General features: G+C 41.8%; 1 protein-coding gene across 3 annotated transcripts in view; it reads left to right on the top strand.

Moving 5' to 3' along the window:
* n4bp2 (NEDD4 binding protein 2) overlaps positions 1 to 15,225 on the top strand; it is a 384,372-nt gene that overhangs the window by 928 nt on the left and 368,219 nt on the right. The window lies entirely within an intron of this gene.

Genomic DNA, 15,225 nt, shown 5'->3' on the forward strand with positions numbered 1-15,225 from the left:
ATGCTGGAAAATCTCAGCAGGTCTGACAGCACCTCTGGGTAGAGAATAGAGCCAACGTTTAGAGTCTAGATTACCATTTGTCAAGAGCTGAGATTTTCCAGCATTTTCTGACTTTATTGAGATAGTTGTCAGTGAATTCTGTGTAGGGATGTTGTCATACTGAGATAATGTAATATGCATTCTGCAGACCTGAGTTAGTGCTGACTGCATTTTTTTTTTGTCCAGGGGCAGAGATGGTGTATATTGATTCCCAGCTGATTTAATGCTCTGTGAGAAATAGCAATGTTCATGTTTAAGTAGTCCAAGATTTTCAAACATGGCTTTGAATCAGACTATAAAATATACAGTGCTACTATCTCATGGAAGTAGTGTTGTCTGTCTTGCTTGTTGCACATTTTGTGTAATCAGAATCAATAGCCAAGTTGTGTTAAACTTAAAGTGCTTCATTTCAGTGCAAAAGTGATGTACTGCTGTCTAAAATATGTAACAAAACTTAACCATACACAAATGTTGAATGAAAAAAATGGTTTGTATTTTAAAAACTTGGCTGAGTACTTAATTTACTCTGCGTCTTCCTAGGGGGTCATTTAATCTTGTAATTTATCAATTTTTAAGGTTGTGGAATAATAAAATTATTTTTTCTTGAATTTTGGAATTAGAAACTCTGAATTCTGTATTTTGTGCTTAAAGGTGTACCCTGAGATGCATGTCTAACCCACTAATGCCATCATGCAGATTGTGATGTATGTGACTTGAGATGATGTCACCAGAGCAGTGGTCATTGAACTGACTTTGTCAGATTCTTCTATGGGTGTAAGAACTCTTGAAGACTTGAGACAGTTTAGAGTTAGCAGTTGTGTGGGGGAGCTGCCCCTTTTGATTTGTCCCTTAGTTAATTTGAGTTAGTTTAATTTGTTGGTACCTTAAAAGAGATATCTAATGAGAAATGTCAACATAACTTTTAATGTGAGATTTAGCAGTATTAACTTTATCAAGCAATTAAAGAGAAACCTAACACTAATTTAGAATTATATCATTTTGTTGCAAATACCACTGTTCCATTACTTGTGTAATATTCAAGTAGAATTGGGCTTATTTTTGTTGAAGAATTTAGGGTCTCAAGTAGCAGATTGAAAAGGAAGACCATAAAGGTTACAATTTTTGGATTACTCCCAGTACCATGTGTTCGTGAGTATAGGAATATGGGGGTATAGTAGATGAATGTGTGGCTGAAGAGATGGTGCAGGAGGGAGGGCTTTAGATTCCTGGACCACTGGGTCTCTCTGGGGAAGATGGGACTGGGACATATCAGACAGGTTGTGCCTAAATGGGAACTGGACCAACATCCTTGTGGTGAGTTTTGCTGGTGCTGCTGGGGGTCATTTAAACTAATTTGGCAAGGGAGTGGGATATGGGGTAGAGGTACGGTAGGAGATGATGCACAGCCAAATATAGAAGAAAACCCAAGTCATAGATTCGTACAGTGCAGAAGAGGCCCTTTGGCCCATCAAGTCTGCACCAGCACGCGAGGAATACCTGAACTCCCACCTAATCCCATTTACCAGCACTTGGCCCACAGCTTTGAATGTTATGACGTGCCAGGTGCTCATCCAGGTACTTTTTAAAGGATGTGAGGCAACCCGCTTCTACCACCTTCCCAGGCAGCACATTCCAGACCGCCACATCCCCCAGTCTGGAAGGCAGAACAAAGATAGGCATGTTAAGGTGCAAGGGAACGTGGCAGTAAAACATAAAAATGCATAAAAACTCAGCAAGCCTCTGGGAGCACCTGTGGAGAGAGAAAGAGAAGTCAATAACCAGGAGCATAAATTTAAGGTAAAGGACAGATTTTGAAGGGATTTGAGGAAAACCTTTTTCACCCAGAGAGTGGTGGGAATCTGGAACTCGCTGTCTGAAAGGGTGATAGAGGGAACCCTTACCATGTTTAAGAAGCATTTAGATGAGCATTTGAAACAGCATAGCATTCAAGACAGGCTACAGATGTAGCAAGTGCTGGGAAATGATATTAGAATAGGTACTCTATGGCTGGCACAGGCAGGGCCTGAGACTCTTACTCCTTGAACCAAGTGTTTATCTGCAGAGTCTGATATCTCTTCTCCCTCTCTCTATATGAAAAGTGAATAAAAAGTTGGTGATAATCAGTATTCTCAGATAATTTGTATTCTCATTAACTCCTTTATTAGGTGATGCATACACATAATATTACTTTTGTATTGTGTTGAATATTTTTTAGCATTTGCTGTTTTCAATTGATTTGCGAACACAAATACCAAATTGGGATATGGGATGGAGGTACAGTAGGAGATTATGCACAGCCAAATATAGAAGAAAATCCAAGACATAGAACATAGAACAGTACAGCACAGAACAGGCCCTTCGGCCCACCATGTTGTGCCGAGCTTTATCTGAAACCAAGATCAAGCTATCCCACTCCCTATCATCCTGGTGTGCTCCATGTGCCTATCCAATAACCGCTTAAATGTTCCTAAAGTGTCTGACTCCACTATCACTGCAGGCAGTCCATTCCACACCCCAACCACACTCTGCGTAAAGAACCTACCTCGGACATCCTTCCTATATCTCCCACCATGAACCCTATAGTTATGCCCTCTTGTAATAGCTCCATCCACCCGAGGAAATAGCCTTTGAACGTTCACTCTATCTATCCCCTTCATCATTTTACAAACCTCTAATAAGTCTCCCCTCAATCTCCTCCATTCCAGCCTCAACCTCCTCCGCTCCAGTTACATCATGTGTAACTTCAAATCTATAACTAAGGTGTTTTTGTTAATTCATATATAAACCTCCCAAATTCTGTTGCCAAAATAAAAATTGTAACAACTCGGCACAAGATAACTTCTTGGAAATGAGTCACTCATCTATTGCAAACAAGTAGCACTCTCCCACATTCTTTTTCAATTTCAAGTTCCTTTTCTCTCAGTATTTTATGCTTAAAGTGACAAACGTGCCAGGCTACTGACTTCCAAAGGTCCAACTGTGCACAAGGGAAATACGCAGACATTAATTCTGGAACACAAAATTAACAAGTGCTCTAATTCACATATACTGGAGGCCGATTACAGTGACTTTTTTCCACGCTTTAATCCTTATTTTAATGAGACATCGATTGAAACCCCTTAGCGCAGAAGCAGCCTCTTACATTAAAGATGCATACCATTTTATAGAGGTAGTAACTCACTAACAGTAAAGCTCAATGTCATACATTTTACAAGGAGCATAGCTACAAGATAAAGAGCTGGTAATTTAAAACTGAGGTGCAGAGAAATCTCTTAGAGGGTGGTGAATCTCTGGAATTCTCTGCCTCAAAGAATGCTGCATCATTCAAAGTATTCAAAGTGGAGATGGATAAATATTTGATAGATTGAGGAATAGAAAGAAGGCTAAGGGGAAATGGCGCAAAAAAGGAATTGAAGCTGACATACATCAGCCATGATCTAGCATGGCAGGCTTGAAAAGCCTGATGGCTGATGCCTGCTTCTATTTCTTGTGTTTTTATGTACAATGGACATTGAAAGTCTGTACACAAGTATGGAAACAGACAGAGGTATGCTGGCTGCCCGTTTTATCTTCAAAAAATTTCCCAGGCCTGACAGATCAGTTGAAACTCTAATCCAATTACTAAACTTGGAAATTAAAATTCACTTTTTGTTAAACCAACCTGTGGGGGTTAGAATGGCAAGAGAGTGTACTGTATTAAGTGTCTCATTTCCTATGTAGTTCTACAGATATTTGGATAACATATGGAGTACTTTGACTCGCACAGAAATAGAGTGAAAAGAATTAATTGATATCCTTGCCCCCTCCATTGAACTTGAAGTTGACTCCTGCAGTTTCTCCCTTTCCTACCCTCCTCGACAGCCCTGGGCCCTGCCATTCAAATGATCATGGTTGATCTGGTTGTGATCTCAATTCCATTTTCCTGTCAGCCCCACATAACCCTAGACTTCCTTGTCCCATCAAAATCTGTCTAACTCAGCCTTGAATAAATGCAATGTCGAGCCTCCACTTCTTTCTGGACAAGAGTTCCATTTACGAACAAGCCTTTGAAAGAGAGGTTTCTCCTCATCTCCATCTTAAATGGTAGATCTCTTATTCTTATTGAAGGTTTTCCATTTTACCCAAAACGCAATAAATCCTAAACCTCTAGTCATACATACAGAGTAATGATTATTCCACAAACATACAGAACAGACCAGCAAATATTCATACAAATGGTTCAAATTATAAAGCATTGCAGTCATTGTCCTCTCCTTTTCATAAAGAAACAATACCAGTAAGAGTGGAGGATCTCAGGATAAAACCACTAACATATGGCCCCATTGTCCATGCCCTCCTCCACAGGATAAGAGGGATAGAGATGCACAATATATTGGATCCATTATGGAGTAATATGCAACCAACCGGGACCTAACTCATCATCCCAGTACTTGCAAGCAATCAAAGGACAACCTGGAAAAATGGGAGCATCAGAATACTGTCATCTGTACAAGACGTGGTGTGGCAGTTTACTCTCTTTTGTATACAGGAACCAGTGAACCAAGGATTCTTGCACCTCGCCTAGGCTCGCAACACAACAAATCTCCCTTCTCACCAGCCATATCAGAGGCAGCGATCAGGCACCCATCACCGGAAAATTTAACCCATTTTATACGGAAGAAAGTCAGAACCTATATTAGCACCCCACCCACCCAGTTAAAGAAGTGAAACCCCAAAGAGAGAGGAGCATCAGGATTATGCAGTAGATGTTAGACATGGTCTCTGTGTGCTCTTTAGCAGGCAAGATACCTGAACCGAAGCACTTGGGCCCACAGCCAGCAGGATACTATATCCCCAGGAGAACCAACTTTCAAGAAGGAGAGTAATCCAGAAGCCCCAAAACAGGACATCTTGAAGGTTCACCTGCTCCCCCTCTTGACATACCCTCCAATTGATCTGGATAAATACAGCCACTATTGCCCTAACCTGCTCAATGACACACCAGAAATGGGCCAACAAGCCAAAAATACTCTCGATGCTTATATGTTGAACAAAGCAAACTACCCCTGCTCTGGGGGACCCAGAGGTGCCATTTAGGCCCTGCCATCAATGAGATTCCACCCATTTTCCCCTCATCAGAGAAACCCTAACAACTGGATAATATGCTCATCGTGCATACCATGAGCGATGTAATCAAGTAACCACTTTCGCTACCACGCAGCCAAGTCAAAGTAGGAGACCAACCTGACAAGGCTATATATTCCAAAGATTAATCAAACGTGCCCAGGCACCACAGTACATAATTCCCCCACTCCAATGACAGTACAGACGCTAATGACAAAAAAAAACACCCAGTCTTTCCAGGATACATGATCTGCTTGTACCTTCATAGTAAACAAGCAAGGATTCCTTAATCCAAAATATTCTATAACGCCAAAACAACTGAAATACACAAGCCCACAAGTCCTTGGGGGAGCGGGGGTGGGGGGTTGAGGTTTCCTCACCCTCTGTAAGGACTCTGAGTCCTACCCACTACCTCCATATTAAACGACTTGCCCACCTCCCTGCAATGGCGCTACTCATATTTTAACCATAATTGTAATAAAGGATATCAGGCGAAAATGTCCACCACTATATATGCCAGGATTATAAGGCGAGAAGACAGATAAAAATTGTATAGGTCTAGTAAGTGGATGTCCCTGGGTTCAACAGGATAACGAGCAAAAATTTGCCACCATGCTCACTCACAGGATTGCCTCTATCAATATGATAATTCACATAACAGGATCAACTAAGAGGTGAAATTACAGGGGATACATTCAAGTCTTACTCTAAGCGGGATAATCAGCAAAACTCTCCCCAGAGCTCAGTTACAGAATTCCCTCAATATGAAAAAAGCAAAGTACAGGATCAACACAAGGATATCATTACAGGGCATACAGTCCATGGTTAACAAATCCTGATTTTTGAAGTGTAACAGGATAACAAGTGACAAATGCCTCTGTGGTCATATATCAACTACCCTTGTCAGAATAAAAGACACTATCTCAAAATCAGGAGTATAATCACAAGGGAGAAAAGTTGAGGATTACTGATGGACTGCAGGATAATATAAACATCCATGGAGCTTCAAAAGGCCAAAACCATGACAGGACCATCAAGCAATATCCTGGATCCATCCAGAGTTTCACTGAAGCCTTTGCATCTCTACCATGTCATCGTCCCAAAGCCCTGGTAAAGAGAAACCTAGGCCCCGGTCACATTGGCCGCCTCCAGTCTTTCTCGTTGTCTTGTCCTTCGTGTTAAATATAAGACCAGTGATCGGAGTCTCCAATCAACCCCAGGCATCGAAAACGAGAAACGGTGTGATCCATTGAACTCAACGTCCAGCCTTCAAAAAGAGATTGTGAAAGCATAGCAGCTCGTTCTCGAATTTGGCTGAGAATTCATCCCCAGCTCCCCTCAGGAGACTGGGCACATGGATACTCCTTCTCCGGCCCTATTTCCCCAAATCAACCAGGATGTTTGATGTACCATGCAGCAGGATTTTCAAGGACTGAAGGTGAGCCCCCATCGAGGAAACTGCCCTCTTGACTGATGGGATTCTCTTCTCTGCTTCATCCATTCTCTTTAGGATAGCTTGTACTTCATCAATGTGATCCCCAATAATCTGTGCTGGGGAGCTGAAACCGTCACCCACAACTTCACTCAATGGCAGCCATCATCTCAGTGCCAGTGGCACCACCAAAGTGTAGGCCCATTCACCAGTCATACCATCACAGTGAAGTGGGCCCTACCCCAGCTATCTTCGACTGCCTCAATCAGAAGAGGACGTTCTTGACTCAACTTGGCTTCTCATCACCAAGCTTTAGCCAGGATCTTCCAGGAACATAGCACAGATTATACATATCAGGATCAAATAATTATGGGTTGTGCATGAGGATTAAAAGTTGAGTAGCATCGGAGTTCACAAAAACAGCCACTCCTGCCCTTATATCATGTAACCCTCCCAGACCTCTTATTCTTAAACTGCGTCCTCCCACAGGTTCCTTCCTGGTACCACTGCAGATGGTGGAATGTGAATTCAATAAAAAATATCTGGAATTAAGAACCTCGGTTGCATATTGGTTGTTGAATTTCCCAACATAAAAGTGACTGCTTTTTACAAATAATTATTGGGTGTAATTTACCATAGGCTGAGCTAGCACATTGGTTTCCATTGTGTACTACTACTTGTCAGATTTTTGAGATAGACAGCTTCCAAGACATGAAAAGTGAGGGGTATTTTTGAACACTTCTTCATGAATCTGAATTGAAGGTGTTGGATTTGATGCATTTGGTATAGGTTGATAGAGAACTTGGTCTTCCTGATGTGCAGGGCAAGTCCCATGCTCTTGTAAGCTTTGATTAATATGTCAACAATCTGTGAACATTCTCCAGAGTGAGCAGGTACACACTGCCATCATGGTACATCAGTGGTTAAATTAATGGATTAAATACTGATCAGGTGGCACGGTAGCACAGTGGTTAGCACTGCTGCTTCACAGCTCCAGGGTCCTGGGTTCGATTCCCGGCTTGGGTCACTGTCTGTGTGGAGTTTGCACATTCTCCTCGTGTCTGCGTGGGTTTCCTCCGGGTGCTCCGGTTTCCTCCCACAGTCCAAAGATGTGCGGGTTAGGTTGACTGGCCATGCTAAAATTGCCCCTTAGTGTCCTGGGATGTGTAGATTAGAGGGATTAGCGGGTAAAATATGTTGGGATATGGGGGTAGGGCCTGGGTGGGATTGTGGTCGGTGCAGACTCGATGGGCCGAATGGCCTCTTTCTGTACTGTAGGGTTTCTATGATTCTTCTATGATTCTACTACTTTGTCCTGGATGGTGTAGAGTTTTTGGGTGTTTTTAAAGCTGCATCCATACGAGCAAATAGATCTCATGTTTGATGCCTCTTGCAGAGGTAGAAAGATTTTGGAGAATAGCCAATCTCTTCCCTCGTAGCCACAGCATTTGGTTGACTACCCCAGTTAAGTTAATAGTCAAAGGTGACTTCTTGGATGGTGGTAGCAATCATTGCATGACATGAGTAGCTGGTTAGGTTCTCCCTTGTTAGAGATGTTCATTGCCTGGAACTAGGTGAAAAATAACTTTCATGCCGCACCTCAGCCCAAGCCTGGAAATTTTACATGCTTTGCTGCATTTGGGCACAGATTTCTTCATTATTTGAGTTGCAGATGAAGGAGAACTGTGCAATCATCCATTAGGGGAAGACGATAGCCTAGTGGCATAACGCTAGACTATTAATCCAGAAACTCTGCTGATGTTCTGAGGACCTGGGTTCGAATCCTGCCATGGCAGACAGTGGAATTTGCATTCGATTTTTAAAAACAAAAAATATCTGGAATTAATCTACTGATGACCGTGAAACCATTGTCAATTGTCGGAAAAACCCATCTGGTTCACTCATGTTCTTTAGGGAAGGAAATCTGCCGTCCTTGCCTGGTCTGACCTATATGTGACTCCAGAGCCATAGCAATCTGGTTGACTCTCAACTGCCCTCTGAAATGCATGTCACTCGTTACATCTTGCTCACCAGAAAAAAATCAATTATGCCTACTCCTGTACCATGAGTTTTTATTTTCTGCATTGATTGAAGACTGGCATTTGTGAATGGGAATATGAAGAATATACAGAGTAGGACATGGCATTTCTGCCTGAAGACGGCTGCAAGTGTTTCAGTCTTTTATGTGCCTCTACTTGTGGATGCAGATGTTAATGCTCCCTCCTCCACCTGTGTCCACCAATCTCAAAGACTGGACACGGCGAGTAACATTGATCTGCTTTCTCAGCATCATAACAAGTAGAAGTAATTTTCAGTAATTTGTATTTATATTGTCAGAAATAAGATATAATATTTAAATGAGTTTTGTTGTATGTGTTGCACTTGAGGATAAAAAAGTGGAGCCACAGCACATGGGTTGGTTGCAGTCAACCAGGCAGGTTTGTTGAGAAGTTATTCACTGTATAAAAGCTGGGGTTAGACTGACTATAAACCTGTGAGGCAGCCGATGACATCACGAATTAAACGCATGACTAGACTTATAAAGTGGCAGCACAACAACACAGTACCCAAATATATAACAGGTTTAATTTAGTGTTTCTGTGTCTGGAACGGTAAACCTATAGTTAAATTCATGCCATTTAAAGGTGTTTGCATGTGGGAGGGGGGTTGGTTTCAATTAAAACCATGCTTCTATTGTGCTTGGAGAGGGTTTCAGTGTGAAGAACAAACAGGCTGGAAGAAGCATAAAGTCATTGCTTAGTAACCAGGGATATCTTTAATCTAGGAAGGCTTTTTGGGTGTATTTTAGCCAAATTCATTGTAGTTGGTTTTGGAGACAAAACATCTCTCAGCTTTGCTGCAAGAGTCATAAGAAACAAATGCAGAAAACTTAAAGAACAGCTAATTAAGCAAACTAGAGAAATGAAGGGAAGTTTCCAAGAAGTCTGAAGTTAAAGGAACTGCCTTTGGGAACAGGGCATTGTTTATGGAAGTTGAAGTCAGACCTGGGAAGAAAAGAGCCAATGAGGTTGGCTACAGACAAGCCACATATCTGAAACAATTATCAGATTTGTTATCCTTATTTCCAGTGTTTGAGACAATAATATTCTGCAGGGGACTGAGTAGCTGAGTTTGTGTAGAAAGTATTTGAGACAAAGCAAACCTGAAAAGAGGTGGACAACCTGGTACTGGATTCCTTCTTACAAGTAGAATGGAAGCTTTATTTGAAAGGATTGTTGGAAAACATGGAGAAATTTTAATGCAAATTGCTGATGGAAAGCATTGTTTGAAAGATGATTTTAAAGCATGTTTTTTGGAGGGGAGTTTGGAAAATTGTGGTAATCATTTGGGGGAATTATGAGAAGAAATCCATGGAAGATCGGTTGAATCAGGTAGCACGGCGCAGTGGTTAGCACGGGCTGCCTCACGGCACCAGGGACCTGGGTTCAGTTCGGCCTTGGCTGACATAGAATTTGTACGTTCTCCCCCTGTCTGCATGGGTTTCCCCTGGGTGCTCCGGTTTCCTCCCCCAGTCCAAAGATGTGCAGGTTAGGTGGATTGGCCATGCCCAAATTGCCCCTTTGTGTCAGGGAGATAACATGTGGTAACAAGGTTAGGTGCTGGATGGGATTGTTGTCGGTGCAGTCTTGATGGACTGAATGACCTCCTTCTACACTGTAGGGATTATATGAGCAGCATCACCCATATAGTTTCAGAGAGTCAGGAGCTACCTTTGAAAACGATATAGTTGTGAAGCTAAGAAGGGAGTAAAGGGATATTGTATCATAATCAGACTTGTGTTTAAGAAATGTTTCTTGTTGTTTAAAACTAATGTGGGTGGTACTGTGACTCTTGTTATGGTTCAGGTCAGAAACTCAAATGTTTTATGGAGCCCTTCTGGATCATAAGTTTTGCATCTTGAATTTGGCTAGGATAAGCATGAGAGGTTTTACTTCAGGTATGATTCAAATGACCCACTAGGGAGCTTTCATCAAACAGTTTATTTAAGAAAATAGTTGACATGTATAGTAAGAATATTAGCAATAACTTTTATCAATTACAAACAGCATCAAAACAACCATGATAATGTATAACCCTTAACAAATATAGGAGCTGTCCCAATTAAACCAATCCCATAAACAAGATCCTTCTGACAGGTTTAATACAGCATAGACTAATGCTCACGTGATGTTAGAATTTGAGTTATTTGGATGAAGTCTGCATTTCTCTGGATAGACTCAGAACAGCTTCCCAAAACATCAGGGACTCTAGGCAAGCCACCAACAGCAGATTCCCCTCTTCAGAAATGCAAGACCTTACGTTCAGATGACCAGCAGAATTTCCAAAACCAGGGAGAGAGTGAGAGACATTTCCTTCCATCTTAATGTCACTTCTAAAACCAAACTAAACCACGACTCAAACTGAAAATGAAACCAATTTTTTTCTCCTAACAATGCAGAGTCATAAACATCTCAGTAAAAATAAAGAAACCCCTGTTTAAGCAGCAATAAAAAGACTCTTCCAGACAAATCGGTGCCATAATGAGAAAATAACAAGCCAAAAAGGCTTACAACCGCAGAAAACATCTCTTGAAGGTACACAAACATCACACTCTATTCCTCCATGTTTACTTAAAAAACCAAAAAGTTACAATCTTTTGAGCCAGGGTTCCATTCTGGAATCTTCTCTTGCAGTAGTAACATCAACTGGGATCGTAACAATGGGATATCCCTAAATATACTGCTTCACTGTTTAGCGTGCATATTGTCCTGTCTTGTAGCTTTACCAGATTGACATCTCATTGGAGGTATGCTTGCAGCTGTCTTTCTGTACATCTCATTAAACCAGTGTTGGCCATCTTTTTTATTAATTCCGAGAATGTGGCTGACACTGGCTAGGCTAGCTTTTTTGCCCATTCCTAATTGCCCTTGAGAAGGTGATGATAAGCTGCCATCTTGAAATCGCTGCAGTCCACATGGTGTAGGTACACCCACATTGCTGTTGGGGAGCGAGTTCCAGGATTTTGACCCTGTGACAGTGAAGGAACGGTGATATATTTCCAAGTCAGGATGTTGAGTGGAACTTCCAGGTGGTGGTGTTCCCATGTGTCTGCTGTCACTTTCCTCCTACAGAGTAGTGGTCATGGGTTTGGAAGGTGTTGTCTGAGCAGTCTTAGTGAGTTCTTGCAGTGTGTCTTGTAGATGGTACACATTAGTGCCACTACGCTGGTGGTGGGGAAGGAGTGAATGTTTGTGGAAGAGGTAGTAATCAAGCAGGTTGCTTTGTTCTGAATGGTATTGAGCTCCTTGAGTGTTGTTGCAGCTGCATTTCTCCAGGCAAGTGGGGAGTATTCCATCACACTCTTGGCGTGTGTCTTGCAAATGGTGGACTGGTTTTAGGGAGTCAGGAGGTGTTACTCAGCACAGCCTCTGACTTGCTTTTGTAGCCACAATATTTGTGGAATTCATTTCTACATAAACTGGGTGAGGCAAAAATGTGTGATTTCAAGAAATTAGATATAGCTCTTGGAGCTAAAGGGATAAGGGGGGAAGGTGGGATCAGAATATTAGAACCATAGAACCATAGAAAATTACAGCTCAGAAACAGGCCTTTTGGCCCTTCTTGTCTGTGCCGAACCATTTTATGCCTAGTCCCACTGACCTGCACTTGGACCATATCCCTCCACACCCCTCTCATCCATGAACCCGTCCAAGTTTTTCTTAAATGTTAAAAGTGACCCCGCATGTATCACTTTATCCGGCAGCTCATTCCACACTCCCACCACTCTCTGCGTGAAGAAGCCCCCCCTAATATTCCCTTTAAACTTTTCTCCTTTCACCCTTAACCCATGCCCTCTGGTTTTTTTCTCCCCTAGCCTCAGCGGAAAAAGCCTGCTTGCATTCACTCTATCTATACCCATCAAAATCTTATACACCTCTATCAAATCTCCCCTCAATCTTCTACGCTCCAGGGAATAAAGTCCCAACCTATTCAATCTCTCTCTGTAACTCAGCTTCTCAAGTCCCGGCAACATCCTTGTGAACCTTCTCTGCACTCTTTCAATCTTATTTACATCCTTCCTGTAACTAGGTGACCAAAACTGTACACAATACTCCAAATTCGGCCTCACCAATGCCTTATATAACCTTACCATAACACTCCAACTTTTATACTCGATACTCCGATTTATAAAGGCCAATGTACCAAAGGCACTCTTTACGACCCTATCCACCTGTGATGTCACTTTTAGGGAACTCTGTACCTGTATTCCCAGATCCCTCTGTTCAACTGCACTCTTCAGAGTCCTACCATTTACCCTGTACGTTCTACTTTGATTTGTCCTTCCAAAGTGCAATATCTCACACTTGTCTGCGTTAAATTCCATTTGCCATTTTTCAGCCCATTTTTCTAGTTGGTCCAAATCCCTCTGCAAGCTTTGAAAACCTTCCTCACTGTCCACTACACCTCCAATCTTTCTATCATCAGCAAACTTGCTGATCCAATTGACCACATTATCATCCAGATCATTGATATAGATGACAAACAACAATGGCCCCAACACCGATCCCTGTGGCACACCACTAGTCACAGGCCTCCACTCAGAGAAGCAATCCTCCACAACCACTCTCTGGCTTCTTCCATTGAGCCAGTGTCTTATCCAATTTACTACCTCCCCATGTATACCTAGCGACTGAACCTTCCTAACTAACCTCCCATGAGGGACCTTGTCAAAGGCCTTGCTGAAATCCAGGTAGACAACAATATTGAATTTGATGATCAGCCAAAATCAAAATGAATGGTGGAGCAGGGCCGAATGGCCTACTCCTGCTTCTATTTTCTGTGTTTCTATGTATCTTGATATCATGTGGAATGGGTAAAATTGGCTGAAGGTTAGCATCTGTGATGCTGTGGATCTGTAGAGGAGGCCAAGATGGATCATCCACTTGGCATTTCTGGCTGAAGATTATTGCGAATACTTCAGCCTTATCATTTGCACTGATATGCTGAGCTTCCCCCATTATTGAGAATGGGGATATTTGTGGAGCTACCTGCCTCCTTCAATTAAATTTAATTGTCCACCACCATTCACAACTGAATGTGGCAGGACTGCAGAGCTTGGGTGTGATCATTGGTTGTTGAATTGCTTAGCTCCGTCTATCACTTACTGCTTATGCTATTTGACATGCAAGTGTAGTCTTGTGTTGTAGCTTCACCAGAATAACACTTCATTTTTAGGTAAGCCTAGTCCTGCTCCTGGCATTCCCTTCTGCACTCTTCATTGAACCAGGGTTGAATCCTTGATTTGATTGGAATGGGAGGAGTGAGACAAATGCTGGGTTTACAGTTTGTTGTGGAATTCAACTCTGTGGATGGCCGCTTTTTACCCTGTCAGGAATGGCATTCGTGGAACTCAGAATGAAATGTTGTTGGATTTCTATTGCAGCGATGTAATGGAGTTGGGCAAGTCTTGTACTGTTACCTGGTTTTGGAGGGGTGGAGAGTTTCTGCTGAGTCCAGGGCAACATTGTTAATCTCTGTTTGTTGGATGAACGTTATGCTTCATCTAAAGGTCTGCTATTAGAGCCCTGTGATTAGCATTACCAGGTACAGTGTCTCAAATCTGACAAATAGCACTGACTGATCTGAAGCAGCTTCAAATAATTTCCTGGCTTATTTCGCAGCTTTGTCTTTAATTCTTTGAAAACTGCCCTTTGCTATCCTTCCTTGAAAAACATAACCTTAACACTCCATGCCCTCAAATTGGAAATTGGCAATATCCACAATCTGCCACAGAGTCAATCCCAAGGTTGGCACTATATCTGTATTCAATTTCTGCTCGGGGAATATGTGTATAGTGGATACTTTACAAAGACAACCTAAGTCTTCCAAAAATGTAGTCAGTTTAATACTGGTTATGTACAAAATTGTGAACACTGTTGGCCTAGTCAGGAGCTGCAGCAAAACGTAGAGAAAGTGACTCTTTGGTCACTTGATAGACTGGAAATTAGTACATTTCTATCACAAAATGTTCAACTGGTACTTAACAAACAATATGTAACTTTTTGCAATTGACTTTATATCTTTTGCATCACTAATTGTGCATTTGTTGGTAGATAGTAATAATAGTAAGTCTGCATTTTGTGGTCTGATTTCAAAAGTTTGCAGTGTGGTAGGGGGCCTAGGGAATTCTCCTTCACATACATTCACTCATATGGGGTGATCTCTTAATGATGGCAACTTGTTATTGCTGATACCACCAAACTGGTTACTTGGGTGCACTGCTGATGATTGAGCAGCGAGTGAGTTATGAAGGTTTAACATTTTGTCGATGATTAGTTGAGCCATGGTTTAACACATCTGCTCTGATCCATAAAACTGGAACCTTGCTGACAAGTTTTTAATATTCTTTTGATTTATTGCATTAAGGTTCACACACTCAATGCATTTGTTGATTTTTACACAGGCAATGTTTGAACTTGCAAAGATTCATTTCGCTGCACTACAATATTTAATAGGTTTCTTCCATTGCTTGCACTTGCCTTAGAACTTTTTAAAAATACTTTTCCAATTCAATCAAATCAAGTCCAATTCAGAGTCTCAACAAGTTGAGACATTTCCGATCCAGGCTGACAAGACAGGGCATGCAACCC

The sequence above is a fragment of the Mustelus asterias genome, chromosome 1 (genome assembly GCF_964213995.1).
Source record: "Mustelus asterias chromosome 1, sMusAst1.hap1.1, whole genome shotgun sequence".
NCBI lineage: Eukaryota > Metazoa > Chordata > Chondrichthyes > Carcharhiniformes > Triakidae > Mustelus > Mustelus asterias.